Source organism: Aythya marila, assembly GCF_965140915.1.
Source record: "Aythya marila genome assembly, chromosome: 2".
In the NCBI taxonomy this organism is placed as follows: domain Eukaryota; kingdom Metazoa; phylum Chordata; class Aves; order Anseriformes; family Anatidae; genus Aythya; species Aythya marila.
The window spans coordinates 139,465,040-139,485,374 of record NC_139043.1 but is presented as its reverse complement, the minus strand read 5'-3'; positions in this window follow the sequence as shown (position 1 = coordinate 139,485,374).

Here is a 20,335-nt window from a genome sequence, read left to right as displayed (position 1 = left end):
CCAATACATTCCTGTGGGACCAGGTAGGATGGATACCCAAGTGCTGAGAGAGACAGTAGATGTCATCGTGACACTGCTTCCTATCACCATTAAGAGGTTGTGAAGATCAGGAGAGGTCCCCAACAACAGAAGAAAGGAAAATTTTGCACTTATCTTCAAAAAGGCAAGATGAATGAGTAAGGATACAACACATTATATCCGAATTGATTTGTGTGGATGGGTGGAATAGCAGGAGGGTGAAAATCTGACTGGATTGTTAGGCTTTATGTAGTAGTTACTGTTTAGTCCTATACTTGCAAATCATTTACAAGAAGAGTTCTCCAGGGCTCTGCCCTAGTACCTGTTCTGTTTTAAATCTTTAGGGTGACCTGGAAGATGAGACTCTTATTGAGTCTGAATAACAAACTAAATTTCAGGGACGACGTCAGTCAACGTGCTTAGGGGCTGGGCTCCCTGACAGCTTGCAGCATGACTACTAGATTTGTCTGACTAGTGGTCTCCAGTGTAATTACACCAAACTAGCTGGTTTGATGAAGCTTGAACAAGAGCGAATGAACTCAGCTCATTCTGTAACAATTTTATTCACCCTTTCAATGTTCTCATGAAATGCAGAGATAAAATATTATCACATTAATGTATATATATATATATATATATGTATATATTAACAATCTGCAAACATTTACTCCATAGGGAAACAATTTTATTGAGGGAATGGAAGTATTACTGAGTAAAGTTAGTAACATGAGAATTATGCTAAATATTATTTATCCATACATAGATATATCATTGTATAGGGAGCAAAAGAATAATTAGTTTGGAATTATTTGTTTTAAAGGGGTGAAGTATAAACTTTATCAAAGAAAGTAGAAAATCTTGATACAGTAATATTCAAGATTTCTCAAAGCTGATTTATTACAACTCAATATTAACAGTTAGCAGTACATTTAATGAGTAACTTAATTAGGAATCTTTACAGACTGTGGTTTAAGTTATTAACTTTGAAAAAGTGTGGAAGGAGTGTATTCTAATGTTTATTCAGCACTAGCTTCCTCTATTTTAGTGCAAGCAACATCAAAAAGGAAGGTAAGAAGATGGACTTTTAAGGGTTCTTTTAGTTCACAGGTTCTTTCATGCACCTGATTTTTGAAGACATGGTTTGAAAAGATTTCTCATTTAAACATTCTCATAATTTCTTTTGGTTTCTCCATTTCAGTCTTCCAGCAAGTTTTCTTCTGTTTTCAATTTCTTTTTCTTCATCACTTTTTAGTCTGAGCTTCCAGAAGAGCATATCAGTCCCTCTTTCCTCTAGCATCTAACAATCCAACGAAAAAAGTAAGGCAATTCATCTCCCTATTACATATTGTATGCTTTTTCTTTTCACAATCTCATATTTTTCCCCACTCAAAGGGGAAAAAAAAAAAAATAAAATAAAATAAAATAAAATCTGTTTTTAAGATTTTTACAATGTACTCAACACCTAAGGTGAAAACATTATTACACCATGTCCAAAGACATTCCTACTTTAATTCACCAGTTAGTAAAATAAACTAGAAGAGCAAATATACACACACACACACGCACACACATATATATATATAAAGTGACCCCACTCTCCCATTCTCTAGCTCTCTGACATGGAGCTGTTGAGTCATTTGTACTAGTTAAATGCCTTATGTTCCATTTGCTTCTTCCTAACTCTTACCTTTAGCTTTTTTCTCACAAGTGGTAATTATATTTTGCTCTAAGGCTGGTTGTGCATGGGAGAAGTTCTGCAGATGCGGTTAGCACAGTGCTTGGCTTGAGCCATTCAGTCTTCAGAGAGGTAGTGCCTATTAGCCTAGCCCTCTGCTTATGCTTTGAGCTGGAAACTCATTCATGTCTGTCTGGATTGAAGTGTGAACCGAATGACTGCATGGTGAACCATGAAATACAGAGTACACAAACCCAACAGCACCTTGGGGCATGTGTAGTGGGTTTATGTGGCAAGGTTTTGGTAGCAGGGGGCCATAGGGGTGGTTTCTGTGAGAAGGATCTAGAAGCTGCCCCATGTTTGGTAAGGGCCCCACTGCTGACCCGAGCCAAGCCAATAAGCAATGTTGTTTTGCGCCTCTGTGAGAGCATATTTAAGACAGGGAAAAAAAATGCGCCACACAGCAGCTGGGAGAGTGAGAGGAGTGAGGAACAGCCTTGCAGGCACCGAGGTCAGTGAAGACGGAGGGGGAGAGGTGCTCCAGGTGCCGGAGCAGAAGTCCCCTGCGGCCTGTGGTGAGGACCATGGTGAAGCAGGATGTCCCCCTGCAGCCCATGGAGTACCACGGTGGAGCAGGTGGCCCTGCACCGATGGAGGCTGCCACCTGTGAAAGACCCCTGCCGGAGCAGATTCTGGGCCGGACCTGTAGCCCGTGGAGAGGAGCCCATGCAGGAGCAGGTGACCTGGCATGAGCTGATGCCTGTGGGGGAGCCAGGTTGGAGCAGTTTTCTCCTGAGGGATAGACCCCATGGTACAGACCCATATCTGGAGCAGTTCTGGAAGAGCTGCTGCCTGTGGGAAGCCCACGCTGGATCAATTCATCAAGGACTGCATCCCATGGGAGGGACCCCACAGCACAGGGGACGAGAGTGACTGAGAAGGAGCGGCAGAGAAGAAGCGCTGTAGACTGACCATAACCCCCATTCCCCCGTTCCCCTGCGTCGCTCAGGGGGGGGAGGTGGAAGAGGGTGGATGGTGGTGGAAGGTGCTTTTGGATTCTTTCCTTTGTTTCTCACTTCTCTAGCTTGCTAGTAATAAACAATAAATCTTACTATCTCCTTATGCCAAGTCTGTTTTGCCCGTTACAATAATTACTGCATGATCTTCTTGTCCTTATCTCAACCTTTGAGCCCTTTTCATTGTATTTTCTCCCCATTCCTCTTTGAGGAGGGGGAGTGAGAGAGCGGCTGTGGTGGAGCTCAGCTGCCCACTTGAGCGGAACCACCACAGCATGACACAGCAAACCCCAAACTTCTCATTCCCAAGGGAGGCAACAGAACACTGAAGTAAATCCCTACAGAGGCTGAAAAAAGGTTTCTAAAGATAAATAGGGATTAAGGACAGGGCTATCTCAAAATAAGCTCTTTTCTCTCCTTCATACCAAGACAAACGTCATTCCAGAAGCAATTGATGTCTCAAATTTTACCTCTAAAGCTTGCTCAGACTACTTAGAAGATACACCAATATTGTCGATACAACAATACTTAAGAACGACTCTTTGATCTAAGACATGAAAAACAATATTCATTGTTCAAAATTATATATATATATTTGGAGATATAAGGCCTGTAAAAAAACTTTTACATTAACTTTATGTATGATTGACAAGTTACACAGTTGAAGTTTCTTGCAATGGCTAATTTCTTGTTAAACTGAGAAATGTTAATACATGAACTGCTAAAGGAATGGGAAAAAAACAAACAAACAAAAAAACAAACATGTATCATTAACAACTAGCAATTACTTTAGTGCTGGAAAATCAAGATTCATATCGAATACAAAATTGTTGACTCATTCTAATAAATGCCCAATTCATGTTTTATTAATATAATGTATGATTATGCATGCAAACTACCTTGATTTCACAATTGAACAACAATTTGATTTATGTAGTCTAGTTTTGTGAAGCACTGAATATACACAAATTCCATAAACTAAGCTCCCATGTTGATTTACCTTAATATTTGGACCATAACTTTTTATAATCTATAGCTTAAAAAAAAAAAAACACTCCTTCCTGTAGGAGTTAACTTGAACATTTAAACTGTGCTTTATGTAGATGTTTGTAACTAACGTTTGTTTTTGAACAACAAAAACTCTTGCCACCAGATTTTTACACGTGCTAATTTTGGTTACAATTCCAAACCGGATATCTTCAAAATAACTACTAGCTTGATAAAAATAAACAAACACCATTAATATATTTGAACTACTATGAACATACTATTATTTTTTGCACCGTCAGCAAAATACATCATGTTATCCAGTTATTATTTATTGCAGTATATGATATGTAATGTGAAGTGTTTATCTGGTTTCTAGGTGATTAAGGTGTAAAATAATAAAAGACAGAAAATGCATATGAAATCTATCATCTAGTATTCCTGCACTTAAAATTCATTTTGACTTCTGCATACACAACGTTATCCTTCCAAATGTCACTTCACCTTGTCTTCACAATAAGGTGTGTTTGCAGTTCCAATTGGAGGTGCACTTTCAAAGCGACTCTTCCAGTGATCCTAACTTACCGCACTTCAATTCACACTCTGTGCTTGACTGTCTCAGGCACAGAGACTGGGTACATTTTTGATGAATTTGGTAAAATTCATTAAACCTGCTCAGATAGCTGGGCAGCTACTCAAGCATTTACCTGTGCTCAATTCTTTGCTGCACAGTAGCATGATTGCCTTAAGAGTTAGACTGGGCAAAGATAAAGCTTCACTAAGACATAGTTGAGATAATCATTAATTTTAAAGCCATTTGATAATTATTAGCAACCAGCCAATAATCTAGCAATTCCTTCAGCTATGTCAGAAATAGGCATAAAAGGGAACATATTTTATACCTGACTCCAAGAATTTATTTTTAGCCTAACTAAAATATTAGTTTGATCAAAATCTAGGAAACAGCTATCATTAGCTCAGTTACAATACCAGTAGTCCAAGTACAGTAGTCCAAAACCAGCCTACCCGTTTTTTCCAGCTTTGTCCATCTGTTGATGGACAGGTTTGACTTAAGAGGTTTAACTTAAGCCAGAAATGGTCCTGTGGCACCTGGATCACTGTTAGAGCTGGCTGACACCAGCTGACACATAGGCAAGCCCTGCAAAGTACTGTTCACTGCCCAATGAGATTTCTGTGACCATTTAAGTAAAAGACAGCAGAAATCACACACACACACACACAGAATTTCTAGGTTGGAAGAGACCTCAAGATCATCGAGTCCAACCTCTGACCTAACACTAACAGTCCCCACTATCATATTAGGCTACATTTGACTTTGAAAGCCTACATAGAAACAGTAAGCACTTTCTGGATAGAGTGTTGATATGTGTGTATGTAAAAAGTGCATAAATATATGTACTTTGCCAACTTTCTTCATGACAAAACTTTGTTTAATGGATAGAACTCCATGGTTTAGGTCAGTAATGAAGAGCTCAGGGCACCTTTAAGAAATATGAAATCAATAAATTCAATCAATCTCATTAGTGCCTTGCTTATCTGCCAGTCATCAAATGAGTATTATTCTTCCAAGGATCTCAGAAAATCTATAGCTGTGATCTTATTTTTCTTTAGCTGTGACATTCTTTTTAGTTTTTGAATTGTACTCTTCACCACTAGCCTAAGGTAAACTTATGTGCACTTTTCAAGATATGCACATTTTTTTGTTTGTTTTAGAGGCATGACAACAGGAGACACCATATACATCCAAAGAGTTTTGCTCTAGGAGCTTTACATTAAATATTTGCAGGGCAGTAAGCATTTGATGGCAGATTAAAGTACAATAAATGTTATACAGAAAAAAAGAAGGCCTATTCTAGACAACGTACAAGATTTTACATAACTCAGAAGAGCTGTAATTCTCCCTAAAGAATTTATCTTGCTGTGTATTACTAGCATAAATGACATGACTTTTCAGAAGCTATTTAGAAATTAAGAAATGATGATTGTTTCTTCAGCTGTAAAATCACTAGGCATGGGAAGGTTTCTTGAATTATATTGCAAATTTATATATAAATCATATACACATATATGGTTTAAAGAGCTAGTTCTATTTATAAAACCTTTAATTATACCCCATATTAGCGTAGTATACTTTGAGTGATTTGTCCTCTTTTCTTTTTTATGAATAAATTAAACACATATTGGTGAAGTACACATAAAGGCTTGTTCTATTTTTAGCCAACAGAGATGCAATACAAAGTGGGTACTGCATTGCCATGTCATTAATATTTTCCCTTTCCCCTCCTCTCCACCCACTTCTCATATCTTTCTCTACAAAATTATATTTTAGAGTGTGAATTCAGCCACAAATATTTGGTTTTTATAACATAATGTTTTGGAAGAAAGGAACGTTGTTCAGAAGTACTTAGGCAGATACATAAATCTTAATCCTTGATTATGTCATAGGAAATAACTAAAAACTGTTGCATACCATGTTCTTTCCATGGTCAGATCACGGTAGGGACAAAGTTCTTAGTGAATTGTTATTCAGATTTCAGTTACTGCTCTCAACTATTTCAAAATATTTTTTCCTGGACTATGTATTTAGTGTGCCAGAAGCAACGATGCACAAAGACTTGCTCCACATAGAGGCATTTCAGATCCAGCATAGCTCTTTAATAGGTAGAAGTAAATAACTAGAATACAAGACTAGATTTGACCTGGAAAACAAACAGCCTCCTTTTGCACTGTTTAGAAACTAGTTCCATGTCAAGAGAAACCAAGACGAGTTTGCTATACCTGCTCCAGTGTCCACATCACTCTCCTTTACTGCAAAACTTTATTGGTTTCTGCATCCTTGATTTGTTCCATACAGATTCAGTGGTGTTTATTATTTCCAGCTAAAATTGGCTTTCATGTAGCAAGGCTGCATCCTGCAGAGCTACTTGCCTATCTTTGCACTGACTACCCAGAGCTCCATGTTGTAGTAGGCATTATTAATTTAAGAATATTGTTATGAAAATATTTGGGACCAGCTCAGACTCAGCAGTGATCCTAAACTAACAATGCCTTCCCATGACCCTTTGGGAAGAGGGTGTAAAAACACTCTCCTGTAGAGCTGTCCAGATTTCAGCAAAAGAACTAAGTTAACAAACCAAATCTGAAATCATGCTGAGCTACAAGGAAGTGGGAGGAGGGATTAATTTACCATATACACAGAAGGTGTATCACTGATTTCTTCTCCACAGAAAACCTAAGGCACAAGCCTGTGGAATTCTGTTATGACTCAACAAACAAACCTGAGCATATTTCTGAAGTAAACTTTTATTGAAAATGGATTTATTTTTTTATAATTATATCAGAAATAAGCATATTAATTATACTATTTAATTGAAATTTAATAGAAAAGAAAAAAGAACTGAAAAGAAAATGCATTAATATGGTATATGTTACAAACTATTCTGTTCTCGTAGTGCATAAGGGAAATAAATCATTATAGCTTACATTTTCCAGAATGTACCCTATATTTTCCAGAGTGTACCCTGCAAAATATCTCCCATAACAGGAAAAACAGTTCTGTTGTTCAATGGTATTTCATCTTGTAGGAGGCCAGTGCTACAATTGTTTCAATTTACATATAAAAGCAAATTTCCTCAAATTTCATAGTGCCTACAATTCATATGTAGTAATCAGTGCTAACTGTTCCAACAAATGACCTTGTTGGCATTGGGGGGGGGGGGTTGTTTATCCAAAATATCCATGAAAAATGGTAACAGATAAGTAATAGATGAAATTTTCATCTTAAAAACACATTATATTAGTCTAATGTCTACAAGCATATGAATTCCAAGTGTTGATACACACACCAGATTTCAAAATAACGATGCCTAACAACTAAGACCTTATATTGACTATATATTGAAAACCTGTAAAGCCCATCCAGAATACCCATTAGAAAAAATATTAACAGTACAAGGGTAAACATACTTTACAAGTACTTAGGATACTAAATGTATTGGAAAAGTGTTGCTAGATTTTCAAAAGATCATTCTTTATAGAATAAATTTCTGAAAAGCTGAGTTCCCATTTAGACACTTAGACACTTTAGACACAAGATAGAAGAAAATAAAATACAAGAAAACAAACATGGAAAAAAAAAAAAAGTGATAAGATGTAGTCATAGCTCAAGTTGTTGTTCTTAGGACACATTTAAAGAAATGGTTAGATTTTGGTACTGAAACAATTTATGTCTCTAGAAGATCAGTTACAAATTTTATGTGATAAGTTGATTTTGGATTAAATGTCCATAGACATCAAGACTGGCACAAATACACAGAGTCTAACAGATGAAAAATAGTGTGCAGAGTAACTGAGGCCCTAATTTTGACAGTTTAAAGGCAAATCAAAATACCTATAGACATATGCTTAAATACTAACCTGAATGATGTACCTCTAGTACCTTCCCGTTTCGACAAGACACAAAATGTGTGTAAAATTTTATAACTGAGATGCAGACCATTTCAGTCATCAGCAGACTATCCATCAAAGCATTACAGTTCTGAGACTGAGACATTCAAAATCAGACCCACTCATGATGTGAGTTCTTTTTGAAACAGGAATTTCAGTTGATAAAACTGGCAGTTTTACATATAAGGGAATAACCATGAATTATCTTTTGATGCAATGCACTCTAGTCAAAGGCAACCTGGCCTTGCAAGACAAAGTATTCTAAAGGGTAAAAAGTTCAATAGCTTAATCCCAGGTCTCCAACCATGATTGTTTTTAATGTTAACCTTTTCAAACAGAACTTCTGTAGCAATAATCTATTTCAAAATACAGCCCGTTAGATAAGAGGCTTGACTTCATGAGCTAGTCTAGCTACTGAAAAAGAAAATTAAAATAAAAAAGTATATTCCACTAAAATGCATCAGTGGAACTGTAATAATCTCTTTTGGGAAAACCCAAAGATGAAAGCAAACATATCCTATGTTCAGCAAGCATTTTGTATTAATTCTATAATTTTTAGGTGTTTGTCTTTTTCAAAATTTAGTCCCTGGCTCTTTCTCATTTCTCTTTGCTGTTATGTAATGGCAACATTTATAAAAATCAGCATATGAAATTTCCTCGTCCTTTTTTACATACACTAATAAAATCACTGCAATGTTATGAACAAAGATCAATGAAATCTGACTGATTTTCTGTTTATCCAATTCACCACTTTTACACTTTTTTTTTTTTTTTTTAATATTATAAAATATTAAAAATGGTGGACGAGATAAAGCCTTTGATATTTTTCTAAAAAATAAGGGTCTGCATGATTTTATGTGCTTTTCATACTTATGAACATATATTGTAAATTCTGTAGAGCAGATTATGATTAACAATGTCCACATATGGAGCTGTCATCTGTTCTAGTAATGTGCACCTTCACTATACCCATGCCAAATCACAAGATTAGTGATGCTGAAAGGTTTTAGGCAGGATATTAAGATTTGCCAGTGTGAAGGAACAGAAATACGGCATGATATAAAGGTGACCTTTATATGATATGGTATGATATCATATAAATGATATCATTTATATGTGATATTCTGAAAGATTTTTATAAAGTTCTTCATAAGTTATTAAGGGAAACAAATAACTGGGGGTAAGAAGATGAAAAGCTTTTCTGGGTTAAACATGAAAAAACACTAATGAAAGAACTCTAATAAAAAGTATTATATAACAATAAGGTAAAGTAAATCAAGGAAAACTGAATGCAGTGGGACAGTGTACACTTTCTGTAAAATACATAAGTCGTCTGAGACATTCCCTAACAACAGCATATTAAAGGAAAGTAGGAAAGACCATGGCATTGTCTCAGGTAAACTACTAGGAATGTTAATGTTGAAAAGATAGAACGAAAGTATAAGTGAAGGAAACTGGCAGGGGAAGACTTTTTTGTTTTGTTTTTCTTTTGCCCTTTGCTAAAAAGCAGAGAAATTAAATGGACTCAGTTATCAAAGTTATCATGCATGAAATAATTGTATAAAGCATTACTTCTCATAAAATTATAAAAAAGTAAACCTTTATCACTATTACAAAATTTTGTTCTGGACCCGACCCACTAATAATGGATTAAAATTGAGTCTCTTGTAATTTGTAAATGAAGTTCTAGCCTAGATATTATTAAATTCACCTAATGTCTTGAATTATAAACTACAGTTAAAATTGTCTTGCTTGAGTTAGAGTCACTGTTATTTGATGCAGCACTGTGGTAAGTACTACATAACGACTGCAATTAAAATTCAGCAAGTAGTATCAAGCACTATTAAAATATAAATTATTAAAACCATGGAGTTTAGCATGTGACTCTGAAATGCTCAGAAGCTCTGAATGCTCTGAAATGTTCACAATGTTTCATTATACTACATTTTAGTGTATTGGATCATTAAAATGTACATAGTCCAAAACAAGAGAGGGAACCAGGAAATCTAGACTTAAAAAAAAAAAAAAAAAAAAAAAAAAAGTATATATTTTGTAAGAGTGAATTGGCTGACTGATTTCACTGCATAAATCCCTGCAAACATTCATCTTCTACATGAAGGAAAAATGTAACATAATACAATGGTTTTCACTGATTCCTATAGCTGTGCCAAAGACCCACTGGTTTTCAAAGGGAGAACAGGGAAACTAGATTAAATCTCTTGTGTAATAGACAGTGGAAAGGGGAAAACTAGAAACACTCCCTGGCTGCCACTGTGTTCAGATCTTGGAGGAAATAATCCAGCCTCAAACTATCTTTCCGATGTTGGCAATGCCTGCCTTGCAATCAAAAACATTTTCCCCTAAGTGTAGGAATCTTTCTTTAGAAGCTAAATACCTACACTGCTGCAAGAAAACTAAGCAAGCAGTAAATTATTTTAGAACTAAAGCACAATGAATAACATCGGTATTTAAGTATGATGCCACTACTAACCTTGTTTCTCACCACAGGATTGCTGCAGACCTATGTGGTGCTAGACATCCTGTTTGACATAGGAAGACAAAATATCAGAGACTTGTTTCTTTGCACTTCATCAACACAGCCATACAAGTGTACTATGTCACAGCACGCACAGCTGTAGCTTTGATACTGCTGATACACTGATAGCTTTGTGCCCAATGCATGGTTAAAAGAGATCATTTCACCCAGTGTGCAGTTCTACCAGCCTGTATTAACACAACAAATGTTTTACAACTGCACTTACAATTCTGGGGAAAAGCAGTCCCTAGAATGAGAAAGTAAGCGTACCACAGCCGGCTTCAACCTCAGAAGCCTTGGCCATTCAGATCTGTAGTGCAGACGAATAGTCTAAACAAAAACCTACTGTAAACTCCTAGTTATTACAGAGAGATCTAGATTACCTTCATAAGTCTTCGGCAAATGTAAAATGTTTTCCTTTCAATTTTCCTATAATTTATTAAAAAAAAAAGTTTGAGGGATGAAAGATGCATATTTACTTTGGACAGTACAGAAAGTTACAGTCATGATCACTGACAGCAAAAATTTATGGATAATATTTGCTCAGTGGTAAACCTATTATGAGTAATCATATTTCTACATAAGTTGGAGACATTGTAAAAATATGAATTTCATGCAATCAGTGGCTAGTGATTGATGACAATTTAAGATTTTCTTTATCTGTTGATATCTTAGTTTTTGTATAATCAACCGTAAATTTGCAAGAGCATTTTATTTTATTTTTTATAAATTCCTACCTATTAGGAAAAAGTCATTATCTAATATAGCATTTATTTATTTAATCGATGTACTAAATGCCTCTAAGGCAGCCTATCGAAAAAATGTTACTACTATATTTATGCAATATTCGCCATTGCAAACATATTTTTATGTATTTACGTATAAATTTAATACTCAGTAAAAGTGCCTGACCAAGAGTTCTGTAGACTGATATTTTTTGTTTGTTTGTTTGTTTTTTGTTTTGTTTTGTTTTCAGAAGGAAAAGGAGACAAAATTAACAGGATGATTTCATTTTCTTAAGAACATCACTTGGCTTTCTTTTTGTTGAAAGAGAATAAAGCAACCACAGAATATTCCAGTTAAAAAAGTCTTTAACCAAAAATGAATTTAATCACTCCTACTGATTACACTGGTCACACAATTGACTGCATTATTTTTCTCTCGCATTCTTTCATGGACATACTTACTAAAAGTATCAATTTGCTGGAGAGGAATCATCCCATTAGACTGAATCACAGAGTGACACCACTAGTGCCAGAACAGGCAGATGACATAAAAATATATTGCTACATAATGGACTGCCTTCACTGAAACTTCTCGAGTCCTCCCATTAACTCATTTGGAACAGTGTGATCCCTAAAATGATACCCAGGTGCCATGGGTTTTAGGTGATGTTAATGTAAAGTGAACAAGTCACGTATGGACAGTATCTCTGTTCTTTAGTAAATCATGAGCCTCCCACTTATTATTGTACCTTTATTTTGAAGATAAACTATTCCATGTTTACAGAACAGATATCTGAACTTCAACACAATGACAGTCATTGATAATCTATTTTGTTTATTTTTTTAAATTCTCCTGCATGCCACAGGCTGTACTCCATATAGTTCCCTTCAGATAGTCTGATTACAAGCTCAAGCCAGACTTGAAGCCTGCTGCAGCAAGTATGATAAAAAGATATAGTAGGAGATATTTCTGCCTGACATGCTTAACCACAGTATTTTCAGAAATGCGTCTTACAGTGCGCTCCAGCAGGAGTACTCAGAGTACTCCAGAGTACTCAGTGGGCTTTTTCCAGTACTTCTAATGAGTTCCTATGAATTGGGTTTGATTGACACAAAACTTACTTTCTTTTTTAAGGTCTATCCTACAAATATATAGCAAGACACAAACAGTTTTGTCAGGTACAGAGAAAGGCAAAGGGGAAGAACAAGTCTGTTTACTGTCATCCTGGATGGAGTTAATTAAAATCTTGCTACATTACTGTTTTCTTCTGCTGATTATTCATGCTGAGATTAAAAAGGTTGGAGGTTATTCAACAGAATAACCTGCGAGTTTCTTTAGTACTAAAAATCAATTCAGATAAACCTCACCCAAAAGAGGAAAAAAATCAGCTGGGCAATGATGTACTGTATTTAATTCAGAGCCTGATTTGCAAGGGTAAACAAGGGCAAACTGTGACAGGTAGATAAAAAAAAAAAAAAAACACATGCCAGAGAAACAGCTCCAAGAGATCCATCCTTGTAAATATACTTTGTGTGTTTTGTCTGCTAAATATATTTTTCCTAACCATTGTGAAATATTTTTATTTATTTTTTGACTATTAATACTTATAGAGTGCACAAACATATCAAATTTTATTAAAGCATATTATCCTATTATAATATTTATATCAGTATTTTACATTCATTTTGTTCTTTCTTTCTAACTAAAGCTTCTTTGTCAAGTGTCCCAAATAACAAACAGAAAGTATGTATTTTTTTAAGTAACATTAGGGTTATACATCTAGCTATATGCACAATGAGATTGTGTGGTTTCTTGTTTGTCTACCTATATACAATAACTAAGTATTAAAACTAACAGCAGTCTCTAATGGCTACTGAATAGCTCTAGCTCAATATAATACGTCATTTTCTCAGTGTATATAAGCTAAAATCACTTTAGGCTAATACTTTATATATATGTATAGTTGTACGGCAATGGTCAATGTACAAAAACCAAGAACTATTGCTCTAAAGAGTTTATGTGCACACCCACTTAGATACTCTGCAGCCTGTCTAGATTCTCTGCTAGTATAAACAATGTGCTGCCCTTCTGACTTTAACTTTTATAAACCAGAAATGAAGATGTTTGTGACCTTACAAACTGATGCTTAATTTAAAAGATTTGTATTTTTTTTTCTCTCTCTAAATCAAAATTGTTTTGCTCCTAAGAATAGTTTTAATGAACTTCTATCTGTCATTCTGGGATACACTTGAAAACTTATTACATAAACAGAAAGATTAATAGAACAATCTGAATCTTAAGTTACTTTACCCTTAGGGATTTCATCAACATATTTTTATAATGAGTCACATAAGTACATTGTTAGATGAACAGGTAAGGAAAATGCAACTACTATTTAAAGAACCTGAAAGCTTCTCAAAGTCAACCTTCTCTGTTAGTTACTTGTTGATTTCTGGATATTGGAAACTGGCAATTTATACTCAAATGTTCAATCACATGCTAAAAAAGGGGGGGAGGGAGGAGAATAATATGACATTTTTAAAGTGATCAATACAGAACATGTATTGTAATTACAAGAAATATTTGCTTAAGTAAATAACACTGATAAATAATTAAATATGACCAGGAAATGGTCAACTTTTAGATGTAAAAATGTAAGAAAGTTGTAATATGCTAATAAAAGGCTCCAGCCTCATAGTAAAAGCTAAATACAAGAAGATCCATACACAGACAGGTCTTACACTCCTGAATTCTTTCAAATATATTTTCTAGAGAGATTTGATATCAATAATAAGAAATAAACTACATAGGTTATTTTGTCATAATGTAAAACCATGGACATTTCTGCAGATAAATGAACAAAAGACTAAAATAGCATTAATCTCAGTGTTTTTCATGGATCTTCAAATAAAGAGAAAAATGCCAATATGAAGTATACACTGTAAATATAAAGTGTCATAATTCTGCAAGAAAATGCACGGGAAATCTGCCCTTTAATCAACAAACAAACAAAAAAATATGTCATGATATTTTCAGGTTGGGGAAAATAACCTCCTTGACAAGAACTATTTGACACATTGCTAAAACATGCAGTTTTAATGTTGCTTGCAGTGCCATTTCGGTCTCAAGCCATTATATAACTATGGACTGTGCAAGCTAAAGTGCTGACTTTCTGCGAACAGTGGTTCAGTGATAACAATGATGGCACAAGCAGCACAATCCCACTTACTTTCGGACTAGCAGGCACCTGGTACAAGCCTTTAAAGGATTCATCTGTCTTCCAAAATCTTCAGTGCAAATCTTTTATTCATATGTGACAAGAAATACATCTCTAGGAAAAAAATCTTTTGCCCTAAAATAATAAGTTTTCATGAGAAAATTGTCAGTGCTTGGAGAAGAGTTATATGCCTAGTGTGATAAAAACAATACAGCATATAACTCCTCTTACAGTTACACCACAGGCAGAACATGGATTACTCTTCAATACCTATGTCCTATTGTTCCCTTTATTGCAATCCAAAGTTATTTATGTGTGGGTGGAACCCATTCTCTCACACTTGCAAAGGCTACTCATATATGATGTAATGATCCTTAGATTTGACTAAGTCTGAAGAGGAGTTCTATTCAAGAACTACAAAATACTTGGGCTATTGGGAATTACAGACTACCATGAGAAGTCTAAGAATTTAAGTAAGACCAATAACAACAACAACAACAAAAGACAATATAATGCTTTTGGGACAGAATGTCAATTCTGAATTACATTTAGCCATCTTGTTTTCAAAGAACCTACACTCACACGCCATCATCTCTCTTTGCCTTCTACTATTTTAGTGTGTTCACTGTCAATAAATAAATAAATAAATAAATAAATAAATAAATAAATGAAAATCTCCCATCTCTACGATGTTCATCTATTACTTTTATTGAATATACCAAGAATATACAGAATATTCCCTCTCTTTGAGAAAAAAAAGGGGAAAATTTTGAATACTTGAAGACCATATTATCTCATTCATCTCACACACAAACACATATATGTGCATAAATATATATATACATAAACAATTCATTCTATCTTTCTTCATAGACTTCATTTTTACTATTTTTGATCATTCTTGAATATTAGAGTTTTTCTAACTGGTTCATGTCTTTCTTGAACTGGATTGCTCAGAATTATACAAATTTCTCTAGCTGGATTCTTAAAGCTCCCAAGCATCACTGAAGCATTACTCACATAAATTTTTGGCATTACTTCTTCTTATACATTTTCTACAGTTGTGATATAGCACATTGACACCTGTTTCATTTTGTGATACATTCCAGCACTTTTCTGTAGACCTGTTCATATAGTCTATTATTTCTCTGGATTTGTGTAACTAATTTTTCTAAATATGCTACTTTACAATTATGTTTATTGACTTGCATCCTTCTCATCTCCAGAGCATTTATTTTCAAGATTTTAAAATCTTTTTTTTTTTTTTTTTTCCTTTAACAGTAGGTCTTCTCAGTTTTCCATCGTAAGTAAAATTAATTGGCATATTTATGCTGTGAGCTGTGTTATAGCTGAATACCGAAGAGTACTAGATCCAAGACAGACACAGAACTCTGTTCAACATATACTTCTCTTCTGTCCCATATCTGAGAACAGGAAGATTTAAAAAAGAGAATACATACTTACCAGCTGAACGATCTGCCTCACAGCCTCCACAATCTGACACTGAGAGAGTGAGGGCAATTTCAACTAGGACACACTTTGTCCCCAAAGAGACAGTGCAAATTACATGATTTAGCAAACCTACATCATATTTATTTACAGGCTTCAGTGAAATGCCACATACGGTTAATACCGTTTGTCATAAACATACTGAATGCTTTCTCCTTCAGACAAATAAATCATAAATCATTCCTCTGTCGTTGTACATTCTTACTGCCTTCAAGCTCCAAAAGCAAAACTCTGTACATGTCAAACCTGTTATTTGGTTGGCAGTCAAGGAGCAAGAACTTCAGTGCATGAGTCTAGCTGAAGTCAGATTAGATCATGGTGTCCTACCTATAGGAGTAGTAAAGACACAGTCTGACCACTTGAAAAGGAAAGAGTGTGGCTCAGATTTAGTGGACTGGAATAAGGTGCCAGAGAGACATCATTTCCAGGCAATGTATTACTTAAGTGTTCAGCAGGTGTAAAATGATTTCAAATCAAAATGACAATGTTCTGCTTTTACTGATTCCCATGTATGGCAACTCTGCACTGCTAAAATGCTAAGAATAATAAAATAATGTAAAGAGAAAAAGGAATGCCTGGGAGGTAAAGAAGAACAAACACGTTCATCAGACAGACAGAAAAGGCAAAGATCAAGATGGATGGAAAAGAAATGGTTGATTATAAACAAAAACACGTGGAGCACAAGAAATGTATCCGAGGGTCAGAAATGGCTATACAGTATAGAAAAGTGAAAGCAACAAGGATGAGTATCATAAATACGTTACTCTAATCAGAACATAATGGTTTAGCAATTCTGGATATTGCATAGGATTATTCATATTACTGGAATTTCTGTATAAAACCCACAATTACATCAAAACTAGAGTAATTTTATTTCTGACATAGAATATCATAATAGAACCATCACAGAATGGCTTGGGTTGGAAGCAACCTTAGAGATTGTCTAGTTCTAACCCCCATGGGACATGGGACATGGGCAGGGACACCTCACACTAGATCAAGTTGCCCAGAGCCCCATCCAGCCTGGCCTTGAACACCTCCAGGGACAGGGGATCCACAACGCCTCTGGGCAACCTGTTCCAGTGCCTCACCACCCCCTGAGTAAAGAATTTCCTCCTAATGTCTAATTTAAAACTCCCCTCTTTTAGTTTAAAATCATTACCCCTTGTCCTATCACTATCTGTCTGTGTAAAAAGACACTTTCAATTTATTTTCATAAGCTCCTTTTAGGTACTGGAAGGCAACAATGAGGTCTCCGCAGAGCCTTCTCTTCTGGGAAGCCCCTGATCTGAACAGCCCCAGATCTCTCATTCTGTCTTCATAGCAGAGGGGCTCCAGCCCTCTGAGGCCCTCCTCTGGACTTGCTCTAACAAGCCAATTTCTCTCCAGAGCTTGGGGTCCAGCCCCAGGTGCAACACTCCAGGTAGGGTCTTCTTCTGTGAGCTGAGTAGAGGAGGAGAATCACCTCTTTCGACCTGCTGGCCACACCTCTGTTGATGCAGCCCAGGATATGGTTGGCTTTCCAGACTGCAAGAATGTATTGCCAGCTCATGCTGAGATTTTTACTCACTTTTTATTCCCTAAGTCCTTCTCCACAGGGTTGCTCCCAAGGAGTTCTTACTCATGTCTGGGATTGCCCTGACCCAGGTGCAGCATCTTGCACTTAGATTTGTTGAACCTCATTAGGTTCACATGGGCCTACTTCTCAGGCTTGACCAGGTCCCTTTGGATGACCTCCCTGCTTTCTGTTGTGTTGACTTTACCACTCAGCTTGGTGTCACCTGAAAACTCAATACCACTGTTGATGTGATTGATAAAGCTATTAAACAGCACAAGTCCCTGAGGGATTCTACTCAGTTCCAGCCTCCACCTGGTCACAGCCATTGACCACAACTATCTAGGTGGGGCCATTTAGCCAGTTCCTTATCCATCGAATAGTCCACCCCTCCACATTCACATCTCTGATTTAGAAATAAGTTGTTGTGTGGGATCGCGTCAAAGGCCTTACAGAATTCCAGGATGATGACACTGGGTGTTTGTCCCTTGTTAACTGATGCAGTTACTCCATCATAGAAACCCACCAAATTGGTCAGGTATGATCCACCCTCAGTGAAGTTGTGCTGGCTGTCTTAGCTCATCTCCTTGTCTTGCATGTGCCTTAATTTTGTCTCCATGGGGATTTATTCCATGATCTTGAATTGTGATCCTCACTGTGGCAATTAATCACTAGTTCAAAAAAGAAGCTCCACTTCTGGAGCATTGTAATAATTCAACATACGGTAAGAGTTTTTGCATCACAGTAAAAACACCTGAATAGAAAGAATCACAAACTGTTTTACTATCTGAAAATTACTTTGTCCTTATTAACAGGTGTACATGCAGCTCTCATGGGAGTGCAAGAAGCAATCACACATTTCATCTTCTAGAGATTATCAGTAGATTAAATAAATTAAATGTATTGCTACTAACTAGAAATTCTAGGACTGAAGTTAATTGCAGATCCTAACTGAGAATTTGGCAGTCACCAGTGTTACTCTAATGAAAAAACAGCATGATACCTTTGATGATCACAAGGGTTCCAAAACTCAGTCTTCATTTGAAATCCCAGCATGAGCATGAGACAGATCTTATACAAGATCTTGCAGAAAGCAGTAATACAATTCCACTTAAACAATAGCGAGATTTTATGAAGCTTGCTTTGTGTCTCTGGAGGTGATATAGTTTTATATACTGTTAAGAATATTCAACCTCAAGAGTGTAGTGGATGTATATACTTAGTTCATTTAAAAAACAAACATCAGGTTGGAAACAACTTTTTGAGGTCTTCTGTTGTCCTCCTCCCCCCCCCCCCCCCCAAAAGGACAAACTTATAGTTCACATATCTAATATTTTATGACTGCTATTATAACTTGATTTAAAGACTACTGTACCCTACTGTACCTGAGAATCTATAGTATTTGTAAGACTAAGATCTATATTAGGATTATTTGTAATATGAAATTTTCCCAACTGAGATACACAGAGTAATCTTAAATTGACTTTTCCTCTCAAAATGTTATATTTTCATGAATAATTAATAAAATTTGTTTTAATGAAATTCACAGTGATTCTCTCTTTTTCTTTCTCTTTTTTTTTCTTTTTTTTTAATAAAAATGCATATTCCTCTACGGTCTGAACACAGATACTGACCACCTATTTACCACCACTTTTGTCACTGCTTCTCTCATATCTCAAGGTTAATTTTTAGTCTGCACTACTTTTTTCCATGAAGAAAAAAATGAGAGGAAGGAAGAAATAAGCACTCACATGCATAAGCAACACAAAACTCATTTAAATGAAAAAGAAAAAATATGCATCAAATGAGAAAAAAGGGAAAGTAGGCATTGCATTGAAAGGAGGAATTTAGCTGCCTAGAAAGGCTGAGAAAGTCAGATTCTGATACACAGCTGTGTGCAATTTTCTCAAAGAAAAATTCTTATTTTATGACTTTTTCATTAAGTGACCCTTTTAAAAGAGAAAAGCTGTTATTCTCTGATTTGTTGGTAGATAAGAAAGGGAGAAAAAAAAAGTAATAACATTGATTCACAGGTTTTCATATGTAAACCCTGTTTTTATTCTTCTTAGTTTCCATGAATTCAGAGGAATTCACTTCAAAGTCTTAATAATGAATTTACCATGCCTTGTGTTAACATAAGGTACTGAAATCTATAGGAAAGTAATTAGAGTTAAAAATAACACCATAGAAACTTCTCAGAAAGAAGGTTATTATATTCCAAATCTCCAAAAACACTAAAATCAGTCTAATTTTCCCTTGCCAGCTAAGTGCCAAAAGTACTCACTCATTTGTATTTGGACTATCTGTGTCACTAAACTGATCAACTTTTAAAAAGGTATGCAGTGTGACAAGAAAATTTGAAGCAAGATCTGAGATTCAGAAAGGACATTTTTTAATTCCTCATCTGCACCAAAATAAGAAATAGAAGCTCCATCCTCCTGAAACATTCTTCAATATGTAGAATTATTGATCTGAAAAGTAATTGTAATTGAGTATCTAACCACATTTGTTTACGACCTTGATGACAGAAAAAAATAAAAATAATTTTAAAAAAATCCAGTGGGATTCTACATGTATTCTAACACTTTGGCAGATCATGCCAATCTCTAAATGTGTGATAGGTGTGATA